Raw genomic sequence first — 16650 nt, forward strand, 5'->3', positions numbered from 1 at the left:
AGGCCTGACAGATGTCCTGCACAGAGCTGTGTCACCTGGTGCTTCATCATAGCCAGCTTGGGCTGGTTGTGGAGCTGCAACCCAACCATTGTAGATCTGCAGTTGAAAGTACACATTTTATCCTAGCAGTAAGATGGAATGGAAAAAGGTTATTCATGTCACCATATTTCCTGTGTGGGACCCAGGAAGTTACAGAGGAGCTCACTGAAGAGCAGCAAAGGGGTAAAACTTGCTCAATATCTGAGCTTTTTGGAATAAACAGTACCTATCTCTGGGACCTGGGTCCACAGGGCTCTCAAGAACTCTTAAGTATTTCTAGACTTCAGGAAAAGTTTTCTGTTCTGAGAATTTAGTGTGTTTTTTTTTAAGTTCTCTTGAAACAAAAAAAACCACAACAAGCATAAAAAAAATTTCAACCCAAAAACAAAAAACCAAACTAAAACAAACAAAAAAAAAAAAGAAACTAAGAAAATATAGGAAAAAAACTTGTCTAAAATCCCCTTTCTGGGTAACATTAAGAAAAGCAAAATGTAAGAAATTTGTTCTCTCTCATCATGTCAAAACATTGATACACATTTCTATGATAACTCAAAATTTTTGAGAATGTATCCATAAATGAAATTCTGATTATCTTTCAGAATTTTGATTTCTTTTTTTTAGAGCTGTAAAAGCCACCCATGCACTTTTGTGTAATACTAGATGTTTGTAGGTGATACCAAAACCCAGGATACTATTTTACCATTTTATTTTTTGTATGGAAAATCCTGCAAGTTGCTAAAATAGAATTTCACATGTATCTTTGGGTAGATGACATAATTTTCCAATTAAAGCTGTGCAAGAAATTGCTTTAGTTTCTGATTTTGTCTTTTACCAGTTTTAAGGAGGGTCAAATGTAAGTTTTGACCATTGGAAAGAGCAAGATCATACAATGAAAGCATTTATCAGTTATGAAAAGGTCATTGTAAAATCTTGGGCTACTTAAAAAATCTGCACTCGTGTTTTTTTTGGGTTTCTTTACAATTTTTTTTTGTTTCTCCAACCTAACATTCTTGTAATATTTGTATGTAATTCCAAGAAATTGCATAAATAGTCATAATCTTTTTACTTTAGTTAAATATTTACGTGATTGTACAGGAAATTACTTGCTAATATACTTATGAAGTTGAAAAGTAGCATTTAGGGCACTCTGCAGTTTAGAGTATTTTGTGAAACCTACCTTCATCCTTCTGTAGCATTCATGTGAAAAAGAGGATTAACTGTATTTGGTACATTAGCTAGTACCCTGTATTGGCTTCACTTTAGTAAAATATGAAATTTATGTCTGTTCTTCAAAGTAGATTTTTCTTCCTTTTTTTCTGGAAAAAACCCCAAACCAGCAACAAGACCCCAAACAGGAAAAGATGACAACGAGATACTATTGGCAATTTTTTTAAGAATTTTTGTTTTCAACATAAACCTTATCTCTAGGTGTTTTTTATCAATTTATCATTGACAGTTAGTCTACCACAGGCAGAGTAATTAAGTTCCAAGATTTTTGGCGAGGCATTTGTATGGTTTTAGCAAGGTTAGCAAAGCTTATACAAATCTTATATAAAGCAGTAGTATACTCTGCTATATAGAAAAAATACAAAGTGGAAGCAATGATAATCTATTGCCAGTTTTTATCCTTAAGTTTACATTAGATGCACTTAGTTTGCCTTAGGTTTATATTTTATATAAATATTTTCATGCAAGTCTGACCACTGGAGTGAAATAGTTGGAAGCCAAACGCCCTTGCAGGGCTATGCTAAATCCATAGGCAGTATTCCATGTAGTGTAATGCCTTCCCATGTATTCTGCTTATCTGCAGCAGAGTTAGTGTGCATTGGTAGCCTTTGTACATTTTTTTCTATAGCATTCAAGGTGATGGGTTGCTATTCTATGTCTTTGAAGACGCTTTAATAGATTGAGCAAATGGCTGGAAGTTGAAACAAATACTGAAACTGTGCAATCCTCAAGGGAAGATCTGCTTTTGTCAACTGTTTCCAGTAGAAATAACATCAAAAGGGGTTAGGAGTACCCCAGGGTACCCATAAATCAGGCTCAGGAATAACAGCAGTTTTAAGCAGTGTAAAAATAAAATGTGTAGAACAGAAATGCCTCACGTCATCTTTCACGAACTCAGTAGGGTACAATTCCTAAAGGCACTATTATTTTTAGCTTTCAGCAGATACAGATAAGTGTAAAAGATATAGGACACACTGTCACTTAATAGGTAGAAAGAATTCTCCAGAAGGAGCAATATTTGGTGTTGTGTTATCAGATTTTTTTTTTCCTCATCTATTAAAACCTTGCTTCATCGTCTTGAACAAAGAAATGTTTTGCTTTGTTTAAACATTGAAATCTTTTTATATGCTTTTCTGCTCTTTGGACTTTCTATTACTGGAATTGGGAGTGAGAACTTCTGCTGGTGGTGTTAGTAGTGCATGTTCAAAAGACAAGTTAGAAATGTTTTCCTTTCAGCATCAATTAGTGACATTTTCCTATCACTCCTGCTTACTTATTTCCTCTACTGTAGAGTCAGAATTGAGACAGATTAGGTGGGGATTTTTTTTGGTTTTTTTGTGTTGTTTTTTTTTTTTTTTTTTTTGGTTTTGGGGGGAGTTTGGAGTTTTTTTGGGGTTTTTTTTTTTGAGTTTTTTGTTTGGTTGGTTGTTTTGTTTTGGAGTTTTTGTTGTTGTTGTTGTTTTTTAAATGTGATAGTGTTCCTAAATTGATAAAGGGATAAAATTGTTTGCTTCTCAATAAATCAATAAATACATAGGTAAATGATTTACTGTTGTGGCTTTTACCTGTGGGTTTTGTATGTCAAAAAAAGACCATCTACCCAAGTTTATTATGGGGATTAGGGTTTTTCTAATTTCCTATTTTAGATTTTCATCTTTATGATGTTATTGTTGATAAGGTGTGCCATGTTCCTTATTGACCTATATTTTGTACTGTTTTGTGCATTAATGTTATACACTGCTTTGAAGTAAAATATTTGTTGAATTGCTATTTAAATATTGTTTAGAGAAACCTGAAATATTTTGCCTTTTTCTTCTTGTAAAAGATATATGGTATTAATGCAGGTTACAGGGAAAAAAAAGTGTCAGAGGAGGAATATAGCAGTGACTATGACAAGAAGTGGATGAGGCATCAGGTCAGCCATGGCATTCAAAACCCTTACATTACAAATAATTCCAGAATCTTTATCTGATTATTTGAATCCAGTGCTACAGCTGAAGAGACAATTTGCCAAATTCAGCTTTTGACAGAGGTCCACTAATTAGCTCAATTGGTTAGAGTGTGGTGCTAATGCCAGGTTTGTGGGTTTGATCCCTGTACAGGCCATTCAAATAAAAATTGGACTTAATTATTCTTGTAAGTCTCTTTCAACTAAGAATATTCTGAGATTTGTTTGAGAACTGTTAACATTTCCTTAGTGAAGAAGCTGTAGTGCAAGTTTGATTCAGGTCAATTTTGCTGTTATTTGGAGAGATTTTTATGAGGGACCTTCTGTTGTTTTCTGACATGAAAATGCAGGCTATGCCCATTAAAAGACATTACTCATAGGATGTTTTCAGAAGAGTAAATAGTACCTTATTCTAGACTTCTAACTACTATTTCTCTTTGCTTCTGGGACGTAGGATTCTAAATTTACCCTTTTAGGCCATTATAATCCAAGCAAGTTATTAAATCTATATTTAGCTATTCTTTTTTGAAGTACTTTTTCCCTCCCTGTAACCCTTCTTGATAATGTGGTCTCTGCTCCAAATCTTTGTTAAATTATATTGTCTTTATATACCTTGAGTAGTTCAAAGAGGAGTGGAAAAAGATTGTGCTAAGAATTAAATCTACTTTGTCTAAGCACTATGACCATCAGGGACAGTGTCTACTGCTTTATTCCCTAATGTTCCTTAAATTAATGAGATTTCTTAAGAATCACTTATTTAAAGCAGGAAATTAGATATAAAACTAAGAACTGTTACTAATTGATTTAGAGCTTTTTTTTTTCTTTTTCCCCAGTGAGGTAACTTATAGAATAATCTTGTTACAGCTGTAATATTTGAGTTTTGATACAAGCAAAACCATGCAGAGACAACCTTTTGTTGAGAATTTGGGTGATTTTTTGAAATGTGAACCAAGTCTGATTATGCCAGTAAGTGACCTTCATTTCCTCTGAGATGCACAGTGTGGATTTGAGACTCAAGCACTTGTACCATGAGCTATTGGAAGATATGCCTTGTGCATGAAATTCAGTTGCCTTAATCTTTCTCTTGAGATGTAATCACTAGAATACAGCAGCCCCCTATGGCAAAGACAGGACAGCAGTGCAGTTCTTACTGCTCTGCCTCTGAATCTGTTAAGTTCTGCACTACAGCTGCATCTTCAGCTTCAACACATCTGGGAACAGAAGAGTGCATTGGCACTCTTGCACTTTCACATTGCACATATACTCTGCCAGCAGGGGACAAGTGAGGAGGATTTTATGCAACCTCACTCCTGTCCTATGCTGGACATAAAGCACAAATTTCTCTTCATCTGGGAGAATAAAGCCTGCCTACCTTTCCTTCTTTATGAGGCTGAGTTTTTTTCCTATGTCATTCCTTTGCTTGGCACATATCTTAGTGTACAGTTGACGGAAAGGACAAATGGAAAGGAATATTTTGACTGCTTGCTGTTTTTTTATTTTTTTTTAGTTTTCCCTCATGTTTGTGAACATAAATATAATAGTGTGTGGTATTATCTTAGTGCTTGAAACAGCCATGAGTGAGGATATTTGACAGTCGGCTGAACAGGAGCCAGCAGTGTGCCCAGGTGGCCAAGAAGGCCAATGGCATCCTGGCCAGTATCAGGAATGGTGTGGCCAGCAGGAGCAGGGAGGTCATTCTTCCCCTGTACTCAGCACTGGTGAGGCCTCACCTGGAGTATTGCGTCCAGTTCTGGGCCCCTCACTTTAGGAGGGACGTTGAGATGTTTGAGCGTGTCCAAAGGAGAGCAACGAGGCTGGTGAGGGGCTTGGAACACAAGCCATATGAGGAACGACTGAGGGAGCTGGGGTTGTTCAGCCTGGAGAAAAGGAGACTCAGGGGTGACCTTGTCACTCTCTTCAGCTTCCTGAAGGGTGGCTGTGGTGAGCTGGGGGTCGGTCTCTTTCTCCGGGCAACAACAGACAGAGCAAGAGGACACAGTCTCAAGCTGCGCCAAGGGAGATACAGGCTAGAATTAAGGAGGAAGTATTTTACAGAAAGAGTGGTCAAATACTGGAATCATCTACCCAGGGAGGTAGTAGAGTCACCATCCCTTGAAGAGTTTAAAAAGAGACTGGATGTGGCACTTGGTGCCATGATCTAGTTGAGGTGTTAGAACATGGGTTGGGCTCGATGATCTTAAAGGTCTCTTCCAGCCTAGAATTTCTGTGATTCTGTGATTTATGTCACAAATGAAGCTCATTTCTGAATTGAATATATTTCAATAATGTGCATCTCCTGATACACCTGGGATAAAATAAACGTCATGAATTTCATTTTGTGTTTGACATTTAACCTGAAGCCTACAGATTCCAGAATATTGTCAGCAGGGTCTATATTATATGTTGTATGTTCTCTCTAATTTGTGGTGATTCCTACAGCGAGGTGTTTTTGTAGATTTCTTCACTTACGTATTTCATTTGTGTTGTGAGACAGAAAGACTTAAAAGTTTAAATTATTTGGGAAGAGTCAGTGGCTTTAGTGTGTCAGGTATCCAAGTGTAACCACATCCAAGATTTCATGAGCTTCACTTCCAAAATATTCTGAAGAAACCTGAGCATGAATACTTGCATATAATCAATGAAAAATGATAGCTAATGAATGTTATTCTGTTCAAGTATTGTAAATTTAAATGTGAAAGTTAGAATTTATTTGCAATGTCCAAGAAAAGCCGAGTAGCAAATGTTTTTAAAACCTTGTTCAGAGATTCTTTTGCATGCCCACAGTGGGCCTTTTCTCCCATAGATGTTTGCAGGTTCAGATGTCTGGGACTTTCTTTTCCTTCTTTTTAAAATGAATTCCTTAACATGAAAGACAAAACATTTTCATCTCTGGTTAGTTTTGCTTCAGGCAAGGTTAGTAATAGCTGAATATTTTCACCATCTGATAGTGGTGTAGTGACCTAGGAGAATTGTTATTGGAGGTCACAATCCACTCGTCTTTGGAGAGATGTCTGTTTTGCAAAGGCATCATCACAAGTAATACTAATTAGCAAGCCTCATCCTTTCAGCAGAGACCTGAGGTCTGAAGGAACAAGGTGAACAGATTGCAGAGATGTTCCTTTCAGGCCTCAACTGAGGCATTGAGGGAGTGGTTTTGGTAGGAACTCAGCTGTTGCTCTCTGCTGAGCGGCCGATGGTTTGGCATCATCCACTGCAGTAAGGGGAAACAATGGAATGGGTTTGTGAAGGATGTGGTTGGCTTTTACAACAAAATAAGGAAACAAGAGTGAAAAGATCCAGCAAAGAATGAAGCTGCCCAGCAGCAAAAACCTAAATATGCACCCAACAGAATAATTTCATTTGCAGAAACTTAGGAAAAATTGAAAATAGCAGTATTGGGCAAATGTGCCAGGACATAATTTCTGAAATCAAATACATGAAGGACTATTCATAAGACAAAGAGCCTGTCATAACATATAGAGAACTTTATGAAATGTTACTTGATACTTCATAGAGTCACTTAATGATCCTATATGGAACACTGTCTGCTGTCCTGGGTAGTGTCTTGGAGAGCTATTCAGTTCCTCAGTCAAATAGCTCCCTAGGAGTTGTTATCAGATTTCAAAAATGCATCATTCATATAAATATTTTGATGGAATTTGATGGCAAGTGTTTATACACTGTTTTCAATTGATGTCTAGGGCAAGGTACTACTCTCAAATTCTATAACTGTATTTTTAATGTGTAACATATTTGAGGGCTTATGGGTACAAAATTTTGGGAAAACAAGGGAGGAATTGAGGGATATGTTGGAGAAATATGTTCATTTGTGTACATATAATAAATACAGACACCTATTGCTATATTTCGCTCTAAACCATGGTGTAGGATGAATTGTCATAGCAGTGTACTGACTGACAACAGTATAAGGAAAATATTTCACACACTTTATACTGACAGTCTGCACTGAGCATACAAAGCTCTTGGTACATTGCAGTCTTGATGGACCTCTAATGGAATTTAATAATTAGAATTACGTTTTTGCTTTTTACTTATCAATTCATGATCATTGATAGCTCTCTTCCCTCTTGTTAATTCTTTGAGTGTTGTTGAAGTTTGCTTCTGGAAACAAAACTCTTTCTGAAGGTAGTCTTAGAAAGAGTCTGTTCCTTATTTTGTTCTGTAAGAGAAACCAGGTAGGATCCAAATATTTTAGATCTTCAGGGAAATTCCTTCTTCTTCCTGATCAATGTCTTTGTACAAAACATAATTTAGTAAATTTTTAATTATATGTTTACTTTAAAATATAGCAATTTTTGGAATAGTAAATTATTGCAATAATTGTTGTATACTGATAAATGATAGCAAAAATTTTAGTGTAAATTGTGCTGTGATGCACTAACTTCTTTATCAACTAAGTTACCAGCACAATTGAAGTTTCCTTATAAAGAGAAAATCCAGAGCATGTTTCAGGCAGGGGCATAGAAAGTAAATTCAGTCCCTTAGTGGAAAATTGACAAAAGTCAAGTAAATTGTTAATACCTAACTGTTAGGAACTTGATGCAAAATGATGCTGATTTGCAGTGTGGTTTGAAAATGACAAGAAATACATCATAATCAAAGTCAATAACAATCTGTTAAGTTCTGTCAATATCTGTGACATAGTAAGGGAGCTGTGTGCAGACATTTGAAAATAGTTGAAAATGTACATGATTAATAATCGTGGGCAATTATTAATAATTTTCCCAGTACGAGTTTGTAAATGGTAGTGATGCTGCACTGGCATGTCAATGTAGGACTACTACTAGAAAAATGACACCAAGAAAACCACATTTTTATATTGTTACAATCTCCTTTGCTAAGACTTGTACTTTCACTTGACACGTTTGTTTTAGTTTATGTTAAAGTAATTCCATATCATTTTACATTGAAATGCAGTAAGCAGGATGAAAACAAGTACATTCATCTATCAAAACTGTTTGAATTATTTCTTTATATTTTGCCAATTACACTGACATAACTTTCTCTTGCTGAGGGAATAAGTCTTACAGCTGATCTCTAAAGATCAACTGTGGCTGTGGTTGGACCTGCTCCTGAAGGAGTTCAGTGGTAGCGAAAAGTGAGTGAAATAGTAGAGAAAATGTGTTGCTGGATAGCAAGATAAGGGAAAAATGATACCTACTGCACTGGAGACTACTCTCCTGAAGGAGCTAGCATAAGTGTGGCTGTTCTGTGCAGAGATTTCAGAGGTTTTCTACCTCTCAGCAAGCTTTCACAGCAAGCTTTTACAAAACTCTCCTCTGACTCATTTTCAGTTTTGCTTTCCTTCAAGGGTATGTGCTCCTGCATGTTTACTAAGTAAAATGGAATGTTGATTATTATTTCACACATATTTATATATAATACATACGTGCGTGTATACATATATACATTCTTATGTATATGTACTTGTTTCTTTGTCCTTCTTCTCTACAAGCAATCTTCAGTTATTTGAAGTGCATTACATTGATGAATGTTTTCCCCCTACGCTATTCTTATTTCACTTGACAAAGGAGACAAATCTGCCCATATTTCTGGTGAAAGTAGGAACCAGACAGTGCTCCTTTGGCATGCAAATTCCATCTGCATTTTACAAATTACTCATTCTTTTTCTTTTGTTTGAAGCAACAAATAGCACATTCATACCACTTCCCATAAGGTATGTTGTGTGTAACCACTAAAGGCAGTGTCAGCCAAACAGCTGCCAAGAAAACCAGGGCCAGCCTACTGATGTGCACAGCGCAGGAAAGATGACTGCACTCAGATGTCACCTCTGTGAAATCTGTCCAACCTCTTTGGAAACAGGCTGACAATGCTGATGTCAATCTTGAACTGCACTCGTGAGCAAGACTATGCCTTTGCTCCCTATGGATTCTCTAACCTTGCTGGAGTTTATTGGATTTCCTGACAAAAGAAGTTATATTTATTCACTTTTGCTATATGTGCCTCAAAAGGTGTCAGAGCATGTCCTGATCAGAAAGCAGGTGGTGAGAGTGATGCTGCAATATGGTTCAGTCTGGTTATATAAAATAGAAAACAGTTTCACAAAGTCATTTATCCAGTTCGATGCATTTGTAATTTAATTTTGTTTTTAAAGTAAAATGCCAAAACAAAAGAGAGAGAGCATTTTAAAGACCCTCATCATTGAAATTTTGAGAAACAGCTCTTTTTCTCTCTTGTCCTTCAAATATATCCATAATTTTAGGCAAACTAGTCATTATTGTTTTGTGAGGACATAATTATGCATGTTTCTGCTAAATTCATTTTAATTAAAAAGACATTTCTTTCACCTTGACCCTTTCGACTTTGGTTATGCAAACAGTTTTGTGGGTTTGAGTATTTTTTTTGTTATATAAGTGTTTGCAGGTTAAGACTTATGTGCTGCATTACTGCAGATCATTTTCACATAAATGGAACTGTGACTTTTCCAGAAATAAGTGTCTTCTACAGATGCACAGCCTGTCCCTCTTGCATTCAGCTGTGACCTTGAAAACTGATTAACAAAATAGTACTCTAAGGGACACAAGGCTTCACATAAAGCAAGTGAAGCATGTACAGGCCCTTGAGGGGTGCTTAGAGTATCTCATAGACTCTAATGGTAATTCCTTTCTCTTTTAAAGCTATTAGGTGATTCTGGCTTGAGGCAATCCATAGTAATTTTCTCTTTAGTTAATTTTTGTGCTACAGATTTTATGAATTATCTTATTACAACCACTCTTTCATGTTTTAAAGACAAAGTGTGTCTTTGTCTTTATGTCTGGTATCTATATGTATTTATCTGGTATCTATATGTATGTCTGGTGTCTGTATGTCTAAGTGTCTTCCTCAGCCACTCATTTTGGGTTGCTTTGTTGATTTTACATGGCATAAACTTTGGCACAGTAAGAGGATGAAAAGTTAAGTAGAGTTATGATTGTCTAAACCTGAAAACAGAGTGATGCTTTTAAAAGCATTTAAGACCTGCATTTAAGACCTCATTTCCTTCAACAGTAAGAAGGACTATTTGAAAATATGCCATTTTCTACATTCCAAAAAGTAGTACATTGGTAGTTATTTAGTAACATTGGCAAGCTTTGAAAACCTGATTTCAAAACATAATTTATTCATTAATTAGAGACTTGTAGATTATTGTACTTTTGACTTTCTCATTCTCTGTTTGTATTTGAATTATGTTTTGGTTAATGAAACACGACCTTCTGGAAGTCAGAATTGAGAAATAAAATACAATTTAAAGCATCCTACACATCCCTCTCAATCTTGCTGCCAAAGTTTGTGTCTTTAAAATCAAATTTATAATACATGAACAGGGGATATAAGGTATTGTTTATTAAGTCATTAAACTAGTAGAAGTCATTAAAGGAATTTTTGCAAGTGATAAAATAAAAAACAGAAGGCAAGACTGAATAGTAGCTCATCTTAAACATCTGTAGTGTGCCAAGGTACAGAAGTATAAAATATAGCATTTCCTGCACTCCTGCTTTTTGCATTCCTTGTTAAAAAATCTGGTAGCAAAAGTGGAGACAGTTTTGTTGGGTTTTTGATCTCTCAAAGTTAAGGAATTCCAGTTTCTGAAGCTAGAAAGAATCGGGACAATATACAGATATTTGTTGGCCACTTGGCAGCTTCTGCTCTGGTTATAGTGCCCTTCCCTATCTGGGACAAAGAAATTGAATCTCCTGAGAATTTTTGGTATTCTTCTTTGTTTTTCTTTCTCTAATTTCTTCATTTAATATGATGTGCTGTTTATAATAGCAAGGATTAAAATATTTCTGGAGAGGTGTCCTACTGTGCTGTTAGGGTCTCTATGGTGGTTTCAGTTCTGCAGAACATTTAGAACCAAACTGTTACCTCACATCAGTAAGTAGTTAAACCTGTGCTTGCTGCATCTGAATAATCCCATCAAAACCAACAGGATCTAAATGCAGGTCTGTGTGCTTTTCTTGGTCAGAGCCCTGACTCATCCAATGTAATCATCCTGCACTTTCTGAGTGATATCCTCCAAGATGTAGTCATGGAATGTCTTTAATGAGTCTCTCAGTATGAGGTAGGATTTATAATGCTTTTCATCACAGAAAGCAGAGTGAATATTCAGGGGAGTTTGTTTTTCTTCTTTTGAGAATAAGACAGTTCTAGAAATATCTGCTGTCATGAGAATGAATTTCACTGGAAAGAGCTCCTGTCTCAATCCTTTGCTGTCTTTTCTGATTATCTGAGCTAATCTGCATGCATATGAAAAATGTGTTTTGTTTGATTTATCTTCCACTTTTCTGGGTGTCCTGGTGCCTTGTAATGACCCCCTGTTTTCAGAGAGGTATTTATGGTTTTGATCATACTGTCTCAGAGTTTGCTGTTTTCTAGAAAAATACATTATCCAAATTTACAGTTCAGATGGTGTTTATCTAAGGGTTAAATCATTAACACTAGTACTAAAGCATGTTAGAAATGCTTCTGATGAAAATTATTATTTTTCTAACATGTTGAACAATATTCTTGGCCTTTCAAAATATGTTACAGACTTCAGCATTCCTTTGGATTTTAGTTGCTGATCAGGAAATAGGATACTATTACTCTGTGTTCATGTTCCTTTCCTTTGAATTTGTTTGTTCTTTTCCAAATGTATGAATATGTTATTTCTTCTTTTTCTACAAGATTGATAAGATTCTATTAAGCTCCTAAGGATGTCAGGAGAATATCCTTTGAATTCTTTTCTTCCCTTTTCTTTTTCCTTCTCCCTGCTGTGTTTAATAGATTCTGCAAAGAATATTTTTTTTTTTTAGTTGAAGGAAAAAAAGGAAAGGAGGAAAAAGAGAATGAAGGCTTTACATTAGATCTGCCAAGAATGTTCAAGAGGTCATTTATGATACCAGCAAGCATCTTTACATTTTTATTTTAAAATAAAATTGTTTCCTAATTGTTTTATGCAAGTAGTACACAGTCATGTAGTTGAATTTTATTGGAAGAATTTTTTTTAAAGCAGTATGAAGCAGATTGGGCAGCATTGCACTGACCTTGGTTATAAGTACTAATGTTAAGTAATAGTTTTTGACACTTGGGCAGAGTATTCCTTTAAAATGGTTATCTTTAAATAAAAATTTCCCCTTAGCATTTATTAATGTCTGTCTTATTGTTTACCATATGCCAGAGTGAAAAACATCCTACAGGTAAAAACATTTATATTCTGAATTGGTTTTTGTTTTTTAACCTTCAGTAGCATTTTTAACATTGCATTGCAGTTTTATTTATTTTAGCATGGCTTTTCCTACTGTGCATATAATCATATGCCAATGAAAGATTGATTCTGCAATGTGAGTACTCAAGTTCTAGAACAGGATGTTATTTAAACATATGCTTGACTTTTGAACATGTGAGTCGTGGCTAAATATTCCAACAGAAGAATGCTTATTTTCATTAGCTTTTTTTTTTTTTTCAGTTATCCCTTACAAGTTTTTCTTCTCTAATAGCTTGTCTTGTCAAGTTTACATCACAATATCTGAATTTTTAGAGCAAAGGTGCACAGATACCATAAGAGGAGGTATTTGCAAAATCTCAATAGGGGTAACTGACTGTCTTCAGGTGGATGAGTTTCAAGACCTATACAAAACTGATTTGGAAATACCAAACTTATTTGGAAACTAAAAATCGGAGCATTCTTTCCTTGTTTGGTTATTGGAAGTTCTCTTGTGGCTGTTTCTTTTTTAAAAAATAACTCTTAGTCTCCATACACTATCATGTTTGTCTGATATTTAAACTTTCTTTGCTACTTTAATGACACTATACTTTTCTTAAATTTAATTAGAATGGAGTTACAGTGCCAGTTAGTACAATAAGCATGAAGTCAATGGTTTGTAGGAAAAAAAAATGATTATTTAACTAACAGCAGAAACCAGAGAAGTAGCAACTTGATCTACACTCAGTTGCCTGTAGGTGAAATATTCTGTATGTGTTGACACACAGTCCACTTTGTGCCTTGGATTTCTGAAAGGCTGCTTGTGTAACTGGCATTGCAGTAGCTGCAAGAGGAAAGGAAAATAAATGAATGAAGACTTTCCAAACTCAGATCTGTACTAACATTTTTTGAGTTGCCTGTCAGAGAAAAAAATACTGGGGACATGACCACAAAAATTTTTTAAAAAATTTGCCCAGTGCTGCAGAGCACAGATGTGTGAAACCGCTACACCTGTATGAGGTTCCTTGAGATACTTTGGTATTGCTTGTGAAAATTGAGCAGTCATTAAGTGATAATGTGTTGAATACTGTGAGGTGGAATGAGTATCTTTTGCATGTTAAAGGTTATCATATACTGTGGCTTGACTGATGCTCTAAACATTCCAAACCTTTCATTGCAGAAAGATGTGCTATCAGGTTGGGTCTGATTATGCCAGCTGCTTCCCTCATGTGCTCAAAGAAATATTGGAAGGTTTGCTTGCCTTCTTCAAGCTTTGACTTACAGCACAGAAAAGTGAGGAAACCTACTTTTTCCTAACTGTGGGACCTTCATAAATTATGATTTTTCCCACGCAGCCTCTTGTTTTTCAACATTTTGCAGATGTGGGAAGTTTGTCTGTATGGTTTCAGTCATTATGTGCTTTTTTTTTCATTTATGCAACTTTGCTGTTTTGCTCAGCTAGTGGGGTTAGTATAAAATTGGCATGACTTCACTGAGTCAGCTAACATAGGTGGCTGCTGCTTGCAAATTGTTGGAAGAGGCAAGCAGCCAGCAAGGCTTGTTTCACAGCCAAGAATATGGTATAGAAAAATTTTAGGTTTTAAAATAAGATTTATCACTGCTCATTCTTGGCAAATTCTTTCATGTTGACAATTAATATCTGGTCAAAAGTTGTTAAACCAATCAAAGTATGCATTGAGAAAATTGCAAGTAAGTTTTTATCCCTTGCTTCAAAAGATTTAAAGGATTTCTCACCAATGTGAGACTAGGGATTAAGTATCACGTTCTGGGGAGGATGTTAACTGCTGCCATGGGTGGGATTTTGATTTTGGGTTTGAGGCCCAGTGTGGAGAGTTCTATAGGGTTTAATGGTTGATCTGTTTTGGTTTTTTTCTGTAAAAAGGGATCTTTTCTGTATTATGTTTTTACCAGGAAGGACTCAGAAAATATTTGTCTGAAAAACTGGCTGCTTGGACAAAATTGCTTACAATTTCAGAAAAGGAGATAAAAAACCAAAAACAAAACAGTCAACACCATCATCCTTATTCATTCCAAGACAAAGAATTTTAAAGATAGTGGGAAGTTCTATTCAACTATGTTTTTATACACAATTGACAGATCATGGATTCAACACTGAGTGATCTAAAGAAAAATAAATTTTGGACTTCCATAAGTTTTAATTCAAGTGACATTCTTTTCCTTAGCCTCTGCTATCAGATTCTTGATGCTTTGTTGCTCATGTGTGCTTATGCTTGAGTATGTTCTCCCTGTCTCTGCCAAGTACCTACCTCTCCAACTCATTCTACCATGAAAGTCCTGACTTAATTTCTTCTTACATTTGTAAGGTTTTCCTTTTCACAAACCACCCTAGAGTTCTATTGTATTTGATTGGCAACTTCCAGTTTTGTTTGTTTGATTTAAAAAAAACCTAGGCAATTAGAAAGTTTTATGGAGTGAAATATTTTATGTGCTGATTTTATGAGTATAGCTTTATTGTCATAATCTTAAATGGCAATGACATGAATTTTCTCTGTTGGGTGAGTTATTAACAACTTCTGAACTCCTGCCTTCAGAATGATCTTTTTTTTTTTTAATTTTATTTTATTCTGCTTTTCTAAATCTCTTTTAATGATGCCTTCTAGGTAAAGAGATAATTTTATGGGAACTTCTGAAAACAGAGCTTTGTGGCTGAAGCTTTGCTTTGTGACCTACATGTATATTTTGACAATCAAGGTTGTTGAAATACTTTTGCCCTTCAAGAGGGTAAAATAAATAATTTACAAAGCAGATTTCAACCAAATACCAAAACAGAGATACATTTACCTTGGAATGTAAAGTCTTATTAAATTAAATGCCTAATAATTGAGTCAAATATAAAGCTGCAATTCTCATGGCTGTGGGATGCTGCAGCAGTGAAGGTAATGGTTGGCAAGGTACCCCATGAAAGCAGATTGATCTCCTGCATTCATTTGTGTGCTTCTTTACGTTTTGTCTGGACAGACCATTCTAGTGACCAGAATCACATCCAGCTTGGTGCTAACTACAGAATTGCTCTGCTTGCTTTGTGCTTCTTTGTATCCCAAAACAGCTTTTCATAATGTCACGTATACCAGGTTCAGCTACATGTGCTCAGAAAAAGGAGAAAGAAAAAACAAACCCAAAGAAACAAAAACAAAAAAACCCCAAACAACCAACAAAACTGTTAGGCTTATTAAGATTACCTTTCCAGTGTAAGATTATTCTGTAAGAAATCCCCTGAAGTTTTGTCTAGTTTAAAAGACCCGTTAGAACAGGACCTGTAGAATATCCTACTGAAGCTGGTATTCTACATCTTTCTAAGTTTTACCTTGAAGAATTCTTTTTGTTTTTTTACCCTAAAGTTTCTGATACTCCATTTTACGTAACTGTTTCTTGGTAAACAATATGTAATTTAGTTGTTTCTCGCTATCAGTTGGCTGTAGAAGGATATATTTTGCAGTTAGTGATTCTTGGTCCCAAAACAATAGGCATGCTTTCTTTTAAAACTACAGCTTGGGTTTTTTTTTTTTTTTTTCTTTTTATATGTCTCATTTAATCTGCTTCTCTAGGCTAGATTCATGTCTTTTTATCTATTGTCATATTAGACTTTTTTTCTCTATTTATTTTCTTCTCTTGATTCTCTGCATTTTGTGTGAGCTTACATTGTCTGATTTAAACTAAAAGTAAAATGCTTTGAACAGAGAATTTCATCCTATTTGAGATTTATTTACTGTCTGGAGGTCTATTTACCCTGAGCACATGAAAATTATTTCCATGTGAATCTTCATGTAGAATTTGAATTTGGAGCTAAGCTTGACCAACTGCTAGGTAACAACTTTTGACAAAAAATTATTCATATTTCATTTTTTAGAGCTGCAAAAATAATTTACTCTTCTCCAGTAAATATCTTCTTGGAGATTGTGCAGATTTGGCTTTTCACTTCTGATACTTCATTATGTCTTTTTTTTTTTTTTTATTTTCCATCTTTGACAGATTTCTTCTGCCCTGTCTTCATTTCAAATTCATTGCAGTGACTGACCGTTCATTTGAAAAATTAACTTAAAATTGCCATATGTCCTCTCTGAACTGAGTTCTGTTCTTCACTGCTTCCAAATTTCTACAAGAATCTGTTTCTCTAAATAGTTAGCACTTTTAGGTGTTGGATAGGAATTCCAAATGCACAGTTCTATGACAATTTTGTATTTGAAGTATG

At 35.3% G+C, this 16650-nt stretch overlaps 1 protein-coding gene across 1 annotated transcript in view; it reads left to right on the plus strand.

Annotated features, from left to right (window-relative positions):
* The window catches only part of PRKN (parkin RBR E3 ubiquitin protein ligase), a 678850-nt gene that overhangs the window by 333170 nt on the left and 329030 nt on the right, over nt 1-16650 (plus strand).

The sequence above is a fragment of the Melospiza melodia genome, chromosome 3, assembly GCF_035770615.1.
Source record: "Melospiza melodia melodia isolate bMelMel2 chromosome 3, bMelMel2.pri, whole genome shotgun sequence".
Lineage (NCBI taxonomy): Eukaryota > Metazoa > Chordata > Aves > Passeriformes > Passerellidae > Melospiza > Melospiza melodia.